The sequence below is a fragment of the Anabrus simplex genome, chromosome 2 (assembly GCF_040414725.1).
Source record: "Anabrus simplex isolate iqAnaSimp1 chromosome 2, ASM4041472v1, whole genome shotgun sequence".
Lineage (NCBI taxonomy): Eukaryota > Metazoa > Arthropoda > Insecta > Orthoptera > Tettigoniidae > Anabrus > Anabrus simplex.
This window is the reverse complement of record NC_090266.1, coordinates 39,368,220-39,385,724: the sequence shown is the minus strand read 5'-3', so window position 1 is coordinate 39,385,724 and position 17,505 is coordinate 39,368,220.

Here is a 17,505-nt window from a genome sequence, read left to right as displayed (position 1 = left end):
CATAGTCAAATAGCCGCTCGCTCTGTTGGGAGTGAGGAGAACAGTGATAGCCTTCTGCGCAGTGTGAGCAAGTGAGTTACTTTGTGTAGTAACGGAGTGTAGTCAAATAGACGCTCGCTCTGTTGGAAGTGAGGAGAACAATGAAAGCCTTCTGCCCAGTGTGATAAATAAAGTTACTTTGTGTAGTAACGGAGTGTAGTCAAATAGCCGCTCGCTCTGTTGGAAGTGAGCAGAACAGTGACAGCCTTCTGCGCAGTGTGAGGAAGTGAGTTACTTTGTGTAGTAACGGAGTGTAGTCAAATAGACGCTCGCTCTGTTGGAAGTGAGGAGAACAGTGGCAGAATTCTGCCCAGTGTGATAAATAAAGTTACTTTGTGTAGTAACGGAGTGTAGTCAAATAGCCGCTCGCTCTGTTGGAAGTGAGGAGAACAGTGAAAGCCTTCTGCCCAGTGTGATAAATAAAGTTACTTTGTGTAGTAACGGAGTGTACTCAAATAGCCGCTCGCTCTGTTGGAAGTGAGCAGAACAGTGACAGCCTTCTGCGCAGTGTGAGGAAGTGAGTTACTTTGTGTAGTAACGGAGTGTAGTCAAATAGACGCTCGCTCTGTTGGAAGTGAGGAGAACAGTGGCAGAATTCTGCGCAGGGTGAGAAATTCAGTTACTTTGTGTAGTAACGGAGTCCAGTCAAGTCGCCGCTCGCTCTGTTGGAAGTGAGGAGAACAGTGACAGCGTTCTGCGCAGTGTGAGAAATTCAGTTACTTTGTGTAGTAACTAAGACTAGTCAAATAGCCGCTCGCTCTGTTGGAAGTGAGGAAAACAGTGGCAGAGTTCTGCGCGGAGTGAGAAACTTGGTGGTTTAACATCGCTCTAGCATATCGAATGTTTTCGGTGACGGAAGAGTGGGAAAGATCTAGGATTGGAATGGTGGTGGTTGTGGCCTCAATTACGGTACACACCCAGCTTTCACCTGGTATAATATGGGAAACCACAGAAAACAACTTTCAAGACTACCGATATTGGAATTCGAATCCACCATCCCCGGAATGCAGTAGTCAGTTACTGTGATATCATCAGACTCTTTCGTGAACGCTCTCACACTTCTTGTGACAGACTCTTCAATTAGTCACGGGTGAGTATGAATTAAACATGCTTTCATTTTGCAAATTGCCATTTTTATGTATCACCCATTTTGATGACGGATACAGCAAATATTTCTAATACGTAGCGTAATCTCAAGAAAGAACATCATAAACAATCATCGCACGCGCCACGAACTGCACTCATGGGAGAGAAACAACGAACTGGCGCCTATTGGCTGAAAATCACGTGATACTCGGCGCAGCAGGTGCTTACCCGCGCTCCTCGCAGGAAAAGTTGAATGCTGCGGCCCTGCACACTAGCAGTTTTCCTATCCGGAGAGTTAAGCTCGCCCTTTGTAGTATACAAAATGTCAACAGAGGTCATTTGTGCGAGAGTTAAGTTTTTGCCCCTGTACTTCCGCAGGATTTGGAAAAACAGGAAATCTAAAATAGCAAGGGTAAAAGACGGGACATGTGGATTATCCAATACTTTACCGAAGTACATATATATATTTTTTACAATTGGCTAACGTCACACCGCCATAGGTGGGTTTCTGGCGACGATAGGATGGGAATGGGCTAGGAGTGGGAGGGAAGCGGCCGTGGCCTTAATTAAGGTACATCCCCAACATTTGCCTGGTGTGTAAATGGGAAACTGCGGAAAGCCATTTTCAGGGCCGCCGAAAGTGAGGTTTGAAGCCACTATCTCCAGAATGCAAGCTCATACCTGCGCGATCCTTACCGCACGGCCAACTCGCTCGGTTTTTAATGAAGAGTGGAAGTATACAATTCCTATAGCCTACCTCAATACATTAACATTAGTCGGTGCCCTGGTTGATGCCTTATTGCAGTTGTTTCATGAAATAACCAAGAAACAAAGTACGAGAAGATAATTCCAATACCGAGTGGCACGGAACTACAAGTAACGACACGGTATTATTTGTAGTATTTTCCGTGGCATTCCCTGAAAACTCCAGACAAATGACGGGATTGTACCCAATAAATAGGCCGTGGCCGTTACTTTCTCAATGCTAGACTGAACAACATTTGTACTATCCCCACACCCGCGCCCGATTTGAGCATTTCAGCGCTTTCCATTAAATTAAAACGTAATAATAATATTAATAATAAGAAGAAGAGGAATATCTGGCTCCATGGATGAATGGTGAACCTTGTAGTCTTCGATTCACAGTGTTTTGGGTTCAATTCGCGGTCGTAGGTGGGAATTTAACTGATACCTATTATTGTTCTTCATACCAATTCTTATCTTATTATATTTATTTCAATTTGTTATATTATTAGTGCAAAATGGCCCTCCAGAGGATGTATCTAATACTTAAATAAATAAATATCAATAGTCACTTAGAATTTGAGGTCTTTCGGTAATGATGAATGTATCAACATCCATATAAAACAGGAGGTCCCGTGGTAATGACCACTTCATCAACAGTGGTGATTATTTCCTCAGTCGCTCGCTCGTCCATTTTATTGAAATCTTTGTCGAGCCTGGAGTCAGACCTGGCACCTCCAACGTCACGGCCAATGAATAATTAAATGTGGGTTGGTAGTTCACTACCGTCCTCATGTTTGAGTTATTGCAATTAATCTTTCCTAATTTAAAGACGAACAGTGAAATGTTCCCTTTCCCGCTTAGTACCTCATTTACTTGACGTCGTTCCACAACGTCAGGCGTCTTTAGCGCAGCGTCATGTCCACTCTTGTTGCACGCGTGAGTGAACGAGACAGTCCATACAGCCTCACCACAAACCGTGCTCCCTCCCTGTCGTTTATTGGCTCAAAGGCCTGCTTTAAGGCTAGAGCAGCCAGTGATTTGATTGACATTCAGTCATCCCCACTAGGGGAAGAGTCGGCTCACGAACGGAACAAAATAGGTTTCCATCAGTTAAGCGATGAGTAAATGACGTATCGTGTTACTAATCTAAAATCACCCCGTGGTTTGACCTCTACTCACATTACAGGCTAAGCTTTAGGGCCCTGTCCTACTGTATACTGGTAATGCATATCGTGGTTACACACCCGGCTCCCTGGTCAGCGTAGCGGCCTTTAGTTGAGTTCCCGGCCAGGTCGATGACTTTAGCGGTCTTGGTTAATTCCTCTCTCTCTCTCTCTCTGCACCCCATTACATACAGCAGCAGAGGTTGAATCCCCATGAACGTCGGGGAATCTCAATAGTTGTTGCTATGCACAAAATTCTCAAACTGAAGACCCCATCCTACCTTTATAATGCATTTCAACCTATGGAGTCGGTACGTAACAGAGATAATAGATTTACAAAAAAAAATACCCTTGAAATTCCCCTCCATCGTATCACTAAATTTAACAGATCGTTTGTTTGCACTGCACCGTGTACCTTTAACGTCTTTTATATTCACCGTTTCATAAACTGTACTCAACTAAAGCAACCCTTAACATCTATCTTCCTGGAGGAGTACGCAAGGGGCTGAGATAGGGCCTTCTTGTGTCTAACAATCAGAACTGTATATTTCCTAGAACATTTTAACTCCTCTTTTAGCTTAAGATTCTTGTAGTCTAATATAATAAATAGGCTTAATCTTTTATTTTCTTACTGGTACCTGTATTTTTATTTTTTAAATTTAATATTAAATTAAATTTGTTTATATTTTAAAGTGTAGTTAGTGTGTTCATAAAAAGTATTGTATTTTATAAAGTCGCTACATAAAGGGGACTTTCATCGTTAGTAGCTTGTAAATATTCAATAAATTCTCTACATTTTACACACGCACAACACTGCCAAGCACGGTGGGAACACGTAATGTGTGAATATTGCAGATCGTTTTACACGGGGCTGGGGTCAAGAGGGGCACATGCCCCGAAAACTCGACTCACTCCGCATATACGGTACAGATCACACTCGCGATCCCAGGACGTTTTGCAAAAATAAAGTAGTAGTCCACAACCTGAACATCGCTTCATGTTAGTGTTTGGTTGTGAATATGACCGTGACGTCTGTAAAGAAGAGAAAGGAAGAAAAGGAAATACAGTCAAAACAGTTTAATGCGACATCGCTTTTAACGACATATTGGACACAACGGCGAAATCTAACGGTTCCGTGTAAATCCTATATAAACACTGTATTTAGAAACTCGCTTAGTAGGACGTCGTTTATAAAGATATATAGTATAAGACGACGTATTTAGATTACATTTTCTGATAAGTGTATCGGCTCTAACGTCCAATGTTGACTTTTGTTTGTTACGTATTTGAGGATTGCTGACAAAAATGTAACACTTTTTATTGTAGATTTCAAATCAGTCTGTTAAATAATCAGGGCAAGCATCACTGAGAAGACGTCGCAAAATAAAGGGAAAGCGTTTAATATTGCTGGAAAGTCACACATAATATTGCGATTAGAAAACTGGGAATCAAACGTCAGAATCACGAAGGATTTGTGTGTATCACACTCAATAATTTCGACAATTTCGAAGGTCAGAGAGAAAATCCAGTCTCTTTTGGAAGAAAATTATTAAAAATTGAAGCGTGCCACAATATCTGATCACAAAGATATTGACGAAGCAGCAAAGAAGAATGGACCTATTCTCCAAGTGAAGCCAATGAAATTCCTCGCAGACCCACTCCACAAATACTGTTCTATAAATGCAGTACTTCTGTCAGGTACGCTCTTGGAAAATTTAACTTAATTGTTTTAATTAACCATGTGAGAGTGTAACCTGAATCTTACATATGTGATATTCCTAGCAAAAAAAAAAACAAAAGACCAGTTTGTGCGACCTTCGGCTATAACGACAATTGATTGACGGTCCTTTCGGTGACGTTATAGCCAATTTCGACTGCAGTACTACCCGGGGGAGTGTAGCAGTAGAGCCTCCGTGGCTCAGGCGGCAGCGCGACGGCCTCTCACCGCTCGGTTCCGTGGTTCAAATTCCGGTCACTCCATGTGATATTTGTGCTGGATAAAGCGGAGGCGGGGCTGGTTTTTCTCCGGGTACTCCGGTTTTCCTTGTCATCTTTCATTCCAGCAACACTATCCATTAACATTTCATCTGTCAGTCATTAATCATTGCCCCAGAGGAGTGCGACAGACCTCGGCAGCCGGCACGATTTCTATCCTCGCCGCAATATAGGGGGCTTCATTCATTCCATCCCTGATCCGTCCAATGACTGGAAAACAGGTTGTAGATTTTCATACTACCCGGGAGAAATACAACCTGAAGACGTAAATTCATTCTCAGTTCGCATCATTAAGAATTGTGGTGTGACCATAATATGATTGTGTTGTAGAGCTTATAACCTTGTAAGTCTATCCAAGAAAGAAAACTATAACATACCTGTAAAAACACTCAATAAGGTGGCAAGGAGTGATTCAGTTAGGTGGAAATATAGTAAGCAGTCTGGCCTATGCCGACGAATTGATCTTAATGGCAGATTGTACTTTAAGCCTTCATTCTAATATCTTGGAAGATGAACAAAGGTGTAATGAGTAACATAGGAGAATTAGTCTTTCCAAATTTACAGTGATGTCAGTAGGTAAGAAACCTAAGAGAATGTGAGGTTGGGAATACAAAGCTGGAACGGGTAAATAATTTCAAGTATTTGGGATTTGTATTCTCCCAGTGTGGTAGTAGGCTATAGTAAGTGAAACTGAATCAAGATACAGCAATGTTAATGCAGTGAGTTCGCAAATGCGATAAACAGTATTTTGTAAGAAAGAAGTCAGCTCCCGAACATAACTATCTTTACATCGGTCTTTCTTGAGACCAACTTTGCTTCAGATTCATGCGACCAAATGGACTATATCGCTATCCAAATCCTTTGGAAGGAAAGATCATGGGAGGGCTATATGACTTGTAATTGAATGGGTGGCTATATTTCCTTTACTTCACGCCACATCCTTAGACCAGCCCCAGCCTTTGCATATCCGGAGGGAGACATCCTCAGTCACGTACGGTCTCGAAGAAGACTGACATATAAGGTCCAAAATTCACAGGCCGGCTGACAGTTCCAGAACAATGAAGTAATGTGTTTCCCCATTGGGGCAATCTATTGTCACGAAATAGTAATCTGATTGGTAGATACATTTTAGAACAGTGGTGACAACTCCAAAATAACAAAGAAACAACTGAAGGATAATCTGGTTACCAAACCTCCAAACATAATCTTTCTCGATAAGCTGGTTACAGTACATAACACTAGGTAGCACTAGAAAATCACCACCAGAGGTATCATGTCAGAATAGATAGAATTTCTTCGATAAGTCACAATTATTATTATTATTATTATTATTGTTACCGTGTTTTTGTGGTAGTTATGCGTGAAAGAAGGTGCGGGTGTGAACGGGTCTCAAACTACGAAAGTAAAATTAATTTAAAATTTAACAAGGTTATATTTTCTTTTCAAAAACAAAGAAATAACAAGCATGGCAGGTACAAAGTAGCAAGTCAAAGGGTAGTTACAATATTTACAGGATTTGGGCTTCGAGCCCTGAAAACACAATGCTTGGGCAATCAGCTCAGTTTTACCCCAAACACAAGTTCCAACAGAGGGGCAGAAAACCCCATTCATGCCTAGGAGCCCTAGCTCCAAATTACACTGAAAAGCCTCCACGAGGCATACAACACTCAATTTACAAAAAGAGCCACTCGCTCTCAACTTTAAGCCTCTCAAAGGCCACACCGAACTCCACCTTCAAGTTGTCCTCACTGGACATAGACACAGGGGTAAAATACCCAACCTACTGAGGTCTATTAAATGAAAAGGGGTAATTACATGACCTCTAAAATAACAATTTGAGAGGAGGCGATCTGCACTCCTAATACACTTGTTTGTAAAACCTAATCCGGCTCTAGGCCACTAATGCAAGGGCTAGTCCCATACTACAGAGGTGACTTTAGAAAAGAACAATTTGTTTTACGTTAACGAAGAATAGGTTGAGAAAATAAGTTCACCTCAAAACAATATGATTGGGAGCTCGAGAGGGTTAAGCACTCTCTATCCCGATATGCAGTTTAAAAGATAGGATAGATACCAGTTTCTTTACATTTTACGGAAGGTCACATAATGGAAAAACTTCGGACCCGCCCCGAGAGTTAAACTGCTGAGCTAGCAAAGAAAGAAGTTATTAATTGGCCATTACCTTGTTGTTGACCGCTGCCGAAGAAAGAGGCGCTTCCCGCCCCCTGCTATGTACTTTTCACACAGAAAGATGGAACAGAAGTGGCGCAGAGACCCTAAAATCAGCAGTTTATATACTCTCGCGGAAGGTTCTAGGTGTTAGGGGAATGAAAACACCCTCCCACAAACTTTTTATTGGGTAGGATACAGCAACATATTCAAGTTGGGGGAAGATACATATGATTGGTCAGAAATTAATAACGGAAATTCGGGATTGGTTAAATGCAAAACAAGGGGAAAGAGAGGGGTATACAGCCAACTTAAACAATAACAGAAAGAAATTTAACAAAGAACAAACTTTTGAAATAAAATTTTCTCCAAAGAACAGTTATTTTTCTTCGCACTAGGATGCACTATTGTAGTTCTTCAGTAGTGTCCTCTAGAGGAGAAAGTTCACACTTCTTACTTCAAGCAAAACAAAAACACATAAAAAATGACACAGTTCTAAAACTCCGAAATTTACAGGTAGTGACATCTTCTGTGAAAGTAGAAAATTAATACCGTCAATAAAGTTCAGACTTCCTCCAGCAGAGGAGTTTCAACTGGCGCACATTTTAAATTAGCGGCGTGGAGGTGTACCGCCCGGTACAATTATTATTATTATTATTATTGGTATTATTATTATTATTATTATTATTATTATTATTATTATTATTATTATTATTATTATTATTATTATTATTATTATTATTATTATATAATTCGCTGGGGCCATCAAGGACCACGTTAAGTCTTGTTGCATTTGACACTGAACTTGGCCTTCTTTAGAGCCCAAATTTCCCTCATTCTTTGTGAGTGGGCCTGCTTACGCTCCTCTGTGCAAGGGGCACCGTGCCTTCTCTTCGGTTGCTCGTCTCGGTTTAGCCCGTTCGTCAATATTTTCTTGCGGAAGAGATCTCTGTTAAGGGCGTCCTCAGCTGAGATATGTAGCATTTGCAGGTCTTCTTTGGTATTTCTAAACCAGGGAATTGTGGTTTTGGGGTTTGAATCAAAAAAGTGAAATATTTCTTTAGTTAACTTTCTTCCGTCCATTCTTTTCAGATGACCGTAAAATCGTGCCCGCCTTTTTCTGATTATGTCGGTAATTTTCTCTATTTTTCTGTAGACTTCCTTGTTGGATCTCTTTTGATGGATTCCATATCTGTACTTTGATCCCAAGATTCCTCTCACAATTTTGCGTTCTCTTTTCTCCAGTTCTTCAAGGAGTCCTTTGTTGGCATTTAGAGACAGGGTTTCGGCTGCATATAGAACTACTGGATTCAGAATTGTTTCATAGTGACGTATCTTGGTGTTTTGGGAAAGGCATTTTTTGTTGTAGATTGTGCGGGATGTTTGGTAGGCTATTTCCAGTTTGCGTACTCGCTCCTGAAGTGCTTCTTTGTCCAGTCCATTTTTCATGATGATCTCACCCAGGTATTTGAATTTGTCTACTCGGGTGATGTCCCCGTATTTTGTATGGAGTTTTGGTGGAGCCTCTTTGATGTTTGTCATTACTTCTGTTTTCTCAAACGATATCTGCAAACCAGTTTGTTCGGCAATTTCCTTTAAAATTTCAACTTGAGCTCTAGCGGTTTCTATGTCGTTTCAGAGAACAGCAATATCATCGGTAAATGCTAAGCAGTCTGTTGCGATCCCCTTGGATTTGGTTCCTATTCTCAATGGACTGTAGTTGGTTTCCTTTAATCTCACCCGCCAGGTTCTGATGATCTTTTCAAGAACACAGTTGAAGAGTATCGGGGATAGCCCATCACCTTGTCGGACTCCTGTTTTGATGTCAAAGGAATGCGAGAGACATCCGTGGAACTTCACCTTGGATTTTGTATCGGTCAGGGTGGCTCTAATTAATGCCAGCAGTTTCAAATCAACTCCAAATTAATTTAAGATGTTTAGCAGGACTTCCCGGTCAATGGAGTCGTACGCTTTCTTAAAGTCCACAAAGACAGACACATACTGCTTGGACCTTAGTGCAAATATCTGATGATCGTTTTGAGATTTTGGATCTGTTCAGCTGTTGAGCGACCTTTCCTGAACCCTCCTTGGTATTCACCTATCTGATGTTCGACTTGTGCTTCCAAACGCTCCAGGATGGCAAGTGATAGAATTTTGTAAGTCACGGGTAGCAAAGATATTCCTCTGTAGTTGTTGGTGTTCTTCATGCTGCATTTTTTGTGTAATGGATGGATCAAAGCTATTTTCCAATATTCGGGTAGGGTCCCCTTGTTCCAAATTTCTTCTATTTGCTTTTGCAAGATATCAAGTGATTCCTCTGGGGCATATTTCCATAGTTCTGCTACTACTGTGTCTTCCCCCGGCGCTGTGTTATTTTTGAGACGGGCAATGTGGCGCTTGATTTCATCTCTATCGGGTGGTCTGGAATCTGGGTACCTGAATAAGGGTTCCTTGGTCTCAATGGCGCTTTGCGGTTTAGAGCAATTAAGTAAATTCTTGAAGTAATCTGCCAGAATGTTGCAATTTTCTTCATTTGACATCGCCAGTGTGCCGTCCTTTCGCTCAAAGCATAGAAATGGTGGTTTATAGCCAGCGAGTTTGCGTTTGAAGGCTCTGTAGTACTCTCTGCTTTCATTCTTCCTAAAGTTTTGTTCTATCTTTTAATGAGAGATTTTTCGTATTTACGTTTCGCAGTTATGAACACCCTAGCTGCTTGGGCACGTTGGGTTTTGTAGGTTTCCCAATCATTTTGTGATTTCGTAGAGTAGTACTGCTTCCACGCATTGAGTCTTTCTTGGAGGACTGATTCACAGGTACCATTCCACCAGGCATGCTTGCTTCTCTTGATTTCTGCAACGTCTTTGGCGGCCTCAACAAGGAGACTTTTGGCGTTGTTAAAGTCACAGTCATTTGGTCTAGCCTTCTCCTGGAACTCCTCGACATTTGCCGAAGTTTATCATTGTCGAAGCGTGTGATCTGTTTGGTTGTCTTCCTTGTTTTTGCGGGAATTGATTTGAATTTGATAAGAGACATATAATGATCTGAGGCCACATTGATGACTTTCTTTACCTTGACATTCATAATCTCAGGGCTGTTTCTCCTGGAGATTGCAATATGATCAATTTGGAACTCTCCGAGAGCTTGGACGGGAGAACGCCAAGTCATTTGCTTTCTGGGTAGATGGCGAAAGTGGGTCGACATGACCTGCAGGTTGTGATTTTCGCAAATGGACACCAGACTTTTGCCGTTGGGATTGGTTCTTTTGTGAGCAGGGTAATTTCCTATAACTTTCTTGTACTTCTCTTCACGACCTAGTTGGGCATTGAAGTCGCCCAAAAGAAGCTTGACATGGTGTTTGGGGATTTTGTTTAATTTTTCATCCAGTAGGTCCCAGAAATTATCAACTTCGTCTGGATCAGTCTTGTTCTTATCGTTTGTAGGAGCATGTGCGTTAACTAGAGCATAAGTTTTGTTCGCGCATTTAATTGTGAGTATAGACAATCTGTCATTCACAGGTTCGAAATTTGCAACCTATTTAAGGATCTTGGTCCTAACAGCAAACGCGGTTCCAAGCATCACAGCTCCATTGAGGATTCCTCTTTGCGCTTTGCTCTTGAAAAATCGGTAGCTTTCGGATTCAAAAGTCTCTTCATCTGGGTACCTTGCTTCCTGTAGGGCCATTATGGATATCTGATTTTCGTGAAGAGCTTTGGTGAGGGTTTTCAGCTTGCCAGTTTGTGTAAGTGAATTTATGTTGAAAGTTGCTAGAAAGGTTTTAGATTTTGGCCTGAGTTTTTGACTCTTCGGGGTACACCGAGACGCTCCGACTCGTCTCTTGCATGATGTCGAGTCTCCCCCAGAATCCGAACGAGACTCGTGCGCTGTGGCGTTCACGACGAGGGATTTATCCGAAGATTTACCCCCTGGGGTATGTTTCTTAAAATGTTGTGCCATCATGCTTTTTGACTTGACTTTGCTTTGGACGGGTACCCATCCTTTTACAACTAGGGTTGTTAGTCCTAGAGGTTGCCTCAAGATTTTTCTGGCTTCTGGTCATTTACCAGTCTTCGCCGTAACCCTGGCAAGGGACCAGCTTTTTCACGGTGGTATTTTATTTCCCTACTATCCTCTGACTCTGCTGGCGGCAGAGCCAGCGAGCTTCCCCAATTCCAATGGGACGCGCCCGATGGAGGTAACCGGTAAATCCCCACACGGGATTATTATTATTATTATTATTATTATTATTATTATTATTATTATTATTATTATTATTATTAAGAGGAACACGTGTTCATCGTCTAGGAAATTCATTGTTGCATGTTCCGTAGCACCCAGCCTACACCAGGTAAAATCCTGGACGGTACCGTAACTCAGGTTAGAGCCAAGCATTGTATCTTACTTAGTGCCGACGTTACGAATAGTGGGAATGTTCATCTTCTGTTTTTCCGAGAATCTTCATGCCTTGTATGGGGAGGCTTTGGTTTTTGCGTGTGAGTAAGTTCTACAATATCTAGAACTCCGATTTACTTTATATTGTGCCAAGTGTATCCAAGTAGGCATTTGCTGATTAATAATAATAATAATAATAATAATAATAATAATAATAATAATAATAATAATAATAATAATAATAATAATAATAATAATAATAATAATAATAATAATAATCTATATAAATAAAATTGTAACGACCGTGTGTCTGTACATTGATTATTTTGGCGAAATTTCCGTACAGTTATCCATTTCAGGTGTAATAATGACCATCTGCATCGTTTTTAGCTTTGGTGTCTGTCTGTCTGTCTGTCTGTCCTTCTATAACTTGAAAACTACTGGATATATTTCCACCAAACTTCATATTTAGAATCCACCTGTCCTTGGGTAGGTTTTAGCGCAAATATCGTTTCTAAATCCCTGAACTGTGTTGGGATTTTTACGAAACCGAAACCGTGATTTTGCACTCCCTCAAAGTAAACACAACCGAACTTAATGGAAATCTACCTGCCTTAATGGAAATTAATTTCTAAACCTTTTTTTTCTCATGTGCATCATTTCGATAACAGGATTTAATAAGGGAGATATCATTAACGGACCGTTTTTCGGTACAAATCCCAGCAGACTTAACGCAAGAGCGGGTGCGTGTAAAGCGTATTTCTTACAACTTGAAAACTACTGAAGATATTTGAACCAAACTTTATATATAGCATCCATCTGTCCAAGGGTAGGTTTCCTTGGTGTCTGTTTGTTTGTTTGTTTGTTTGTTTGTTTGTTTGTCTGTTTGTCTGTTTGTCTTTCTATAACGTGAAAACTACTGGATATATTTCCACCAAACTTCATATTTAGAATCCTCCTGTCCTTGGGTAGGTTTTAGGGCAAATATTGTTTCTAAATCCCTGAACTAATTGGGGGTTGATGCGAAACCGAAACCGTGATTTTGCACTCTCTCAAAATATACACAGCCAAACTTAATGGAAATCTACCTGCCTTAATGGAAATTAATTTCTAAACCTCTTTTTTTCTCATGTGCACCATTTCGATACCAGGATTAATAACGGAGATAAAATTAAAGGACCGTTTTTCGGTACAAGTCCCACCGGACTTGACGCAAGAGCGGGTGCGCGTAAAGCGTATTTCTTACATTTTGAAAACTACTGAGATATTTGAACCAAACTTTATATTTAGCATCCACCCGTCCAAGGGTAGGTTTTAAGGATTATATTATTTCAAATTCCCGGAACGGACTGGGATTTTATAGGGGACCGAAATGGTGATTTTTACTCTCCCACAATATATAAAGTACAAGACCAACCTGACTGGAAATCGATCAAACAGTTTGGAAATCCAATTCTAATTTCTTTTTCGCATGTGCATTTTTCAACGGGAGGATTAATAAGGGAAATAACATGAAAGGTCGGTTTTCAGGCTAAGTCTAGCGGACATAGCACAAAAGGTGTTATACGTGGAGCAGATTCCTTATCTATCTAGATAAATCATATCGTAACGACCGTGTGTCTGTGCATTGAATATTTTGGCGAAATTTTCGTACAGCTTTCCGTTTAAGGGGTAATAATGACCACCTTCATATTTTTTAGCTATAGTTTCCTGGAAGTCCTAAATTTTACCCCCACCCCCTCCCGAAATCAAGATTGCCTCACAATCTGCCACACGAACTGAGAAATTGAAATTAAGCTAATTTATATGTTTTAGCCGGTAACCTACGGAAAACTTCCACGATCTTTAAATATTTCACTTCTTATGCCGAATAATATCGAAATATAGGCAATTTAATGACGGTGCAGACCTTCGTTTCGAGGTATTTCGCGACTAAACGGTAAGTCCTATCACAAAACGGATGGCACGATCTCCGTTCAATTTCGAGTGATCTACAACTTTGGTCCTGTGATATTTTGTTGTCTCTCTCTCTCTCTCTCTTATAGGGTAGATTTGGCTGTATATTTCGATGGTTCGTAAATTTTGTGCTTTTTACACGTGTATTAATTAGTTTGACACACTTATAGGTAGGGTAGAGTCATCGAATTTGGGACGCACATTGACACGACCAATGGCTACATGCGAACCCAATTTCATGATTCTAGCTTCCACATAAGTATGTGAAAAATAATCTAAAATGATAAAAATGTACCCTAATTTCACCCCATTCAAATATCGTAACTCAATCGAACCCATAAATATGTGAGATACGAGAAAATGTTTTAACACCAGACATGTAGAGCGATAAAAGGGACGTCTGAGGGTGCAAACCGTTTGTTGGTATGATGTACCGTTTAGGAGCAGTAAATCTCGAAATGAAGGTTTGCACTTTCAAACGTGCCCATGCTTATCTGTCTATACGTTGGCTATTTTGGCGGAATCTCCGTACTGTTGTCCGTTTCAGTTTTAATAATAACCATCTGCATATTTATTAACTTTGGTGTCTGTTTGTCAGTTTGATTGTATGAGTTTTTATAACTTGAAAACTACTGAATATATTTCTACCAAACTTGATATTTAGAATCCACCTGTCCTTGTGTAGGTTTCAGGGCCAAAATTATTTCTGAATACCTAAATTTACTGGGGGTATATCCGAAACCGGAACCATGATTTTGCACTTCCTCAAAATACGCACATCCGAAATTAATCGAAATCTACAATCCTTAATGGAAATCCATTTCTAAAACTTTTGTTCTCATGTGGATTTTTCGACAGGAGGATTAATAAGTGAGATATCATGAACGGTTGGTTTTGCCGGTTAAGTCCAGCGGACGTAGCCAAAATGTGTTGTACGTGGAGCAGATTCCTTATCTATCTATATAAATAAAATCGTAGCCACTGTATGTGCCTGTACATTGACTATTTTGGTGAAATTTTCGTATAGATACCCGTTTGAGGGGTAATAATGATCGTCTGCATATTATTTGGTTTAATTTCCTGAAATTCATAATATTTACCCCCTCACCCAAATTCCAGATTGCAGCATAATCTACCAGACAAGCAAGAAAATTGAAATTTGGCAAAATTATACGTTTCAGCCTGTAACGAACGAAAAACTTCACAGACCTTTAAGTTTTTCATTTTTTATCCCCGAAGAATATCGAAATATGGAAGCAATTTTAATGATGGTGCAAACTTTCATTTCGAGGTATTTCGTGGGATAAACGGGAAGTCCTATCACATAACGGATGGCACAATCTTCGTTGAATTAGGAGTGATCTTCAACCTTGGTCTTATGACTTTTTGTCGCATCTGTATCGCTTATAAGTTAGATCCGTCTCTATTTCTCTATTTTAAGTAAATTTGGATTCTTTACCTATACAATTCATACTTTCAATCACTTACAGGAAAGATAGTATGATCAAACTCTACACGAACATTGGCCCACCCAGTACCCATATGTGAGCCAAATGCTATGTCACATAATTATCCGAAAAGTAATGCAATGTAAGATAATCTTACACAAATTTCAACCTATTCAGCGTTTGTGACTCAATCTGACCCATAAATAGATGAGATGCGAGAAAATATCATAGGACCAGCCATTTAGATCGCTAAATACTGCGCCTTACGGTACAATCCTTGGTCAATATGACGTACCGTTTAGCAGCAGTTAATCTGTAAATAAAGGTCTGCAATATTGTAAACATGCATATACTTTCGTATGTCCATCTATATATATTCATTGATGTCGATTTGTAGCGATCGAGAAAGGGTGTGTCTGCTATTATAATCAGTACTCCCTACACCGACTTTGACTGCTGGCAGTAGGAATGGGGTCCTTCTCTAACTCCTGTGTAACTGGCATTAGTAAGGAGGGCCTACCATTTTAATGAATAATTCGCTTCTCGATTTGTCTTGCAGAAAGCAAGGGATCATGCAGTTTTGTTCGAAAGTCCCCTACCCTATTGTGTTTTGCTCTAGGTGCCCGCCATTATAAACAAATGTTCCAATCTAAAATTTGACTAGCATTAGGCATAGTGCCTGTTATTTTCATGGAAACTCACTAATTCTCTGTGACTGGCAGTAAGGTGGCTTGCAGCAGTAAAAAGGGCCTGTCATTATAATGATAACTGCACAACTCAATTTTGACTGGTGGTAGGGAAGTTGCCTGCTATTATAATAAAAACTCCTCAACTGTAATCTGTCTGAAAGTAGGAAATGGGTCTGCCATTGTAACTAAAACTCCCCAAATCGATTGTGACCGCGCAGTAGCCAATGGGGCCTGCAATTATAATGTAAACTTGCCAACTCGATTGTGAATGGCAGTAGGCAAGTGAGCCTGCCGTTATCATCACAAATCCGCAACCCTCACTTTACATTGGAAACAACGTATGGGGACCTCCCCATGCTATTTCTCGGATTAGGCTAAGGGACATGCAATTTTAAAACAATCTCATTTACTGCACGCACAGTCTTTACGTCGATATCCGTATACAATATAGAATACCGTAGCGAAGCACGGGTACATTTGCTAATAATAATAATAATAATAATAATAATAATAATAATAATAATAATAATAATGCGATCTGTAAGGCCTCTCCCTAGTTTTAGACAACACCTTGAACATCTGAACATGGCGAAGACTTGTGGAGACAAGCTGAACTTTACGAGACTGCGTAATTCTGCTGTCTGCCAAAGGATTTCACAATATTGGTTGGGATGCCACCTAGGAGCTAATGCTTGAACTTTCTGGTTACTGCCTTATTATAGGAGAATTGTCATGATCTGGTGTAGGACCACCCTGATTTATTTATTCAGGTCTTCAATTGCCCCTACTGAACTTTCAAATTTACCAAAATTTACCAGTCATGGCCGAGCTCGCCAATATAAATAAGTGTTTTTCCGGACTCCAAGAGCCTATCTTGACGCGTGAGTACCCTCCCCACCAAAGGCAGCGAGTGAGCTGGGGCAGCATCTTCATCCTAATCATGTAAACTTACTTACTCGCGTGTTGTGACGGGATGATACGAGTGTCCACCTCTGGCATGTAACGATTAAGGTTGTGTTGTGTCTATTTAATTTTAACGTAGGGTTTGCAACTGAATTTAATTTCGTAAAATGTAGGGTTTGTACGTTCCGTAGCCGCGGATATAACCATCCATGTGGGTGTCATGTCATAAGGAAGCGCGAGTGTGGACACTCTTTTCCCTTGTTCGTTTTGACTTCTTGCGACTAAATTTTTCTAAATTTTACGTTTCTCTTCTTACATGTTCGGCAGTTAAACGTTTCTCTTCTTACATGTTCGGCCGTTAAACGTTTCTCTTCTTAGTCACAGTGTAGTATGGCTTCTCCACTTTGTCATTGGGTCTCCTACTCCATCAGGTTTTATTGTGATCAAGTCGTGGGATTGCTTGAGTGGGTTCAGCATCCCCCTCTTCTTGTGTTTGTCCTATTTCCTCATTGAACATTTATTAATTTCTCTAGGCATTGTAATATGATCTTCTGTTTCTGTTTCTTCATGATCCTTCTAATCCAAGTTTAGAATTTTTCCTTCCCTGTGGAATAAGAGCAGCGAGCGTCACGTGTATTAAACGTGTAAGTTCTCAAGGTTTTTTCCCTTTTGGGAATAAATGAAAAAGGTGCCTTAAATATAATATCAGACTCTTTAGGTCTTGAAGGTTGGGAGTTCGATCTCGCTGTGGAAAATTGATTTAAAGGTGTCTATTTTTAAAGGTTTAAATGACTTTGAATGGAAGACAGTCTATTTGTGAAGACTCATAAGTCTTGGTACAACTTGGTACAATTGGGGGAATTTTCTCCCCAGTTGACTTAAAAGCTCTGTGAGCTCTTGGCATTGTAATTTATCCCTGTA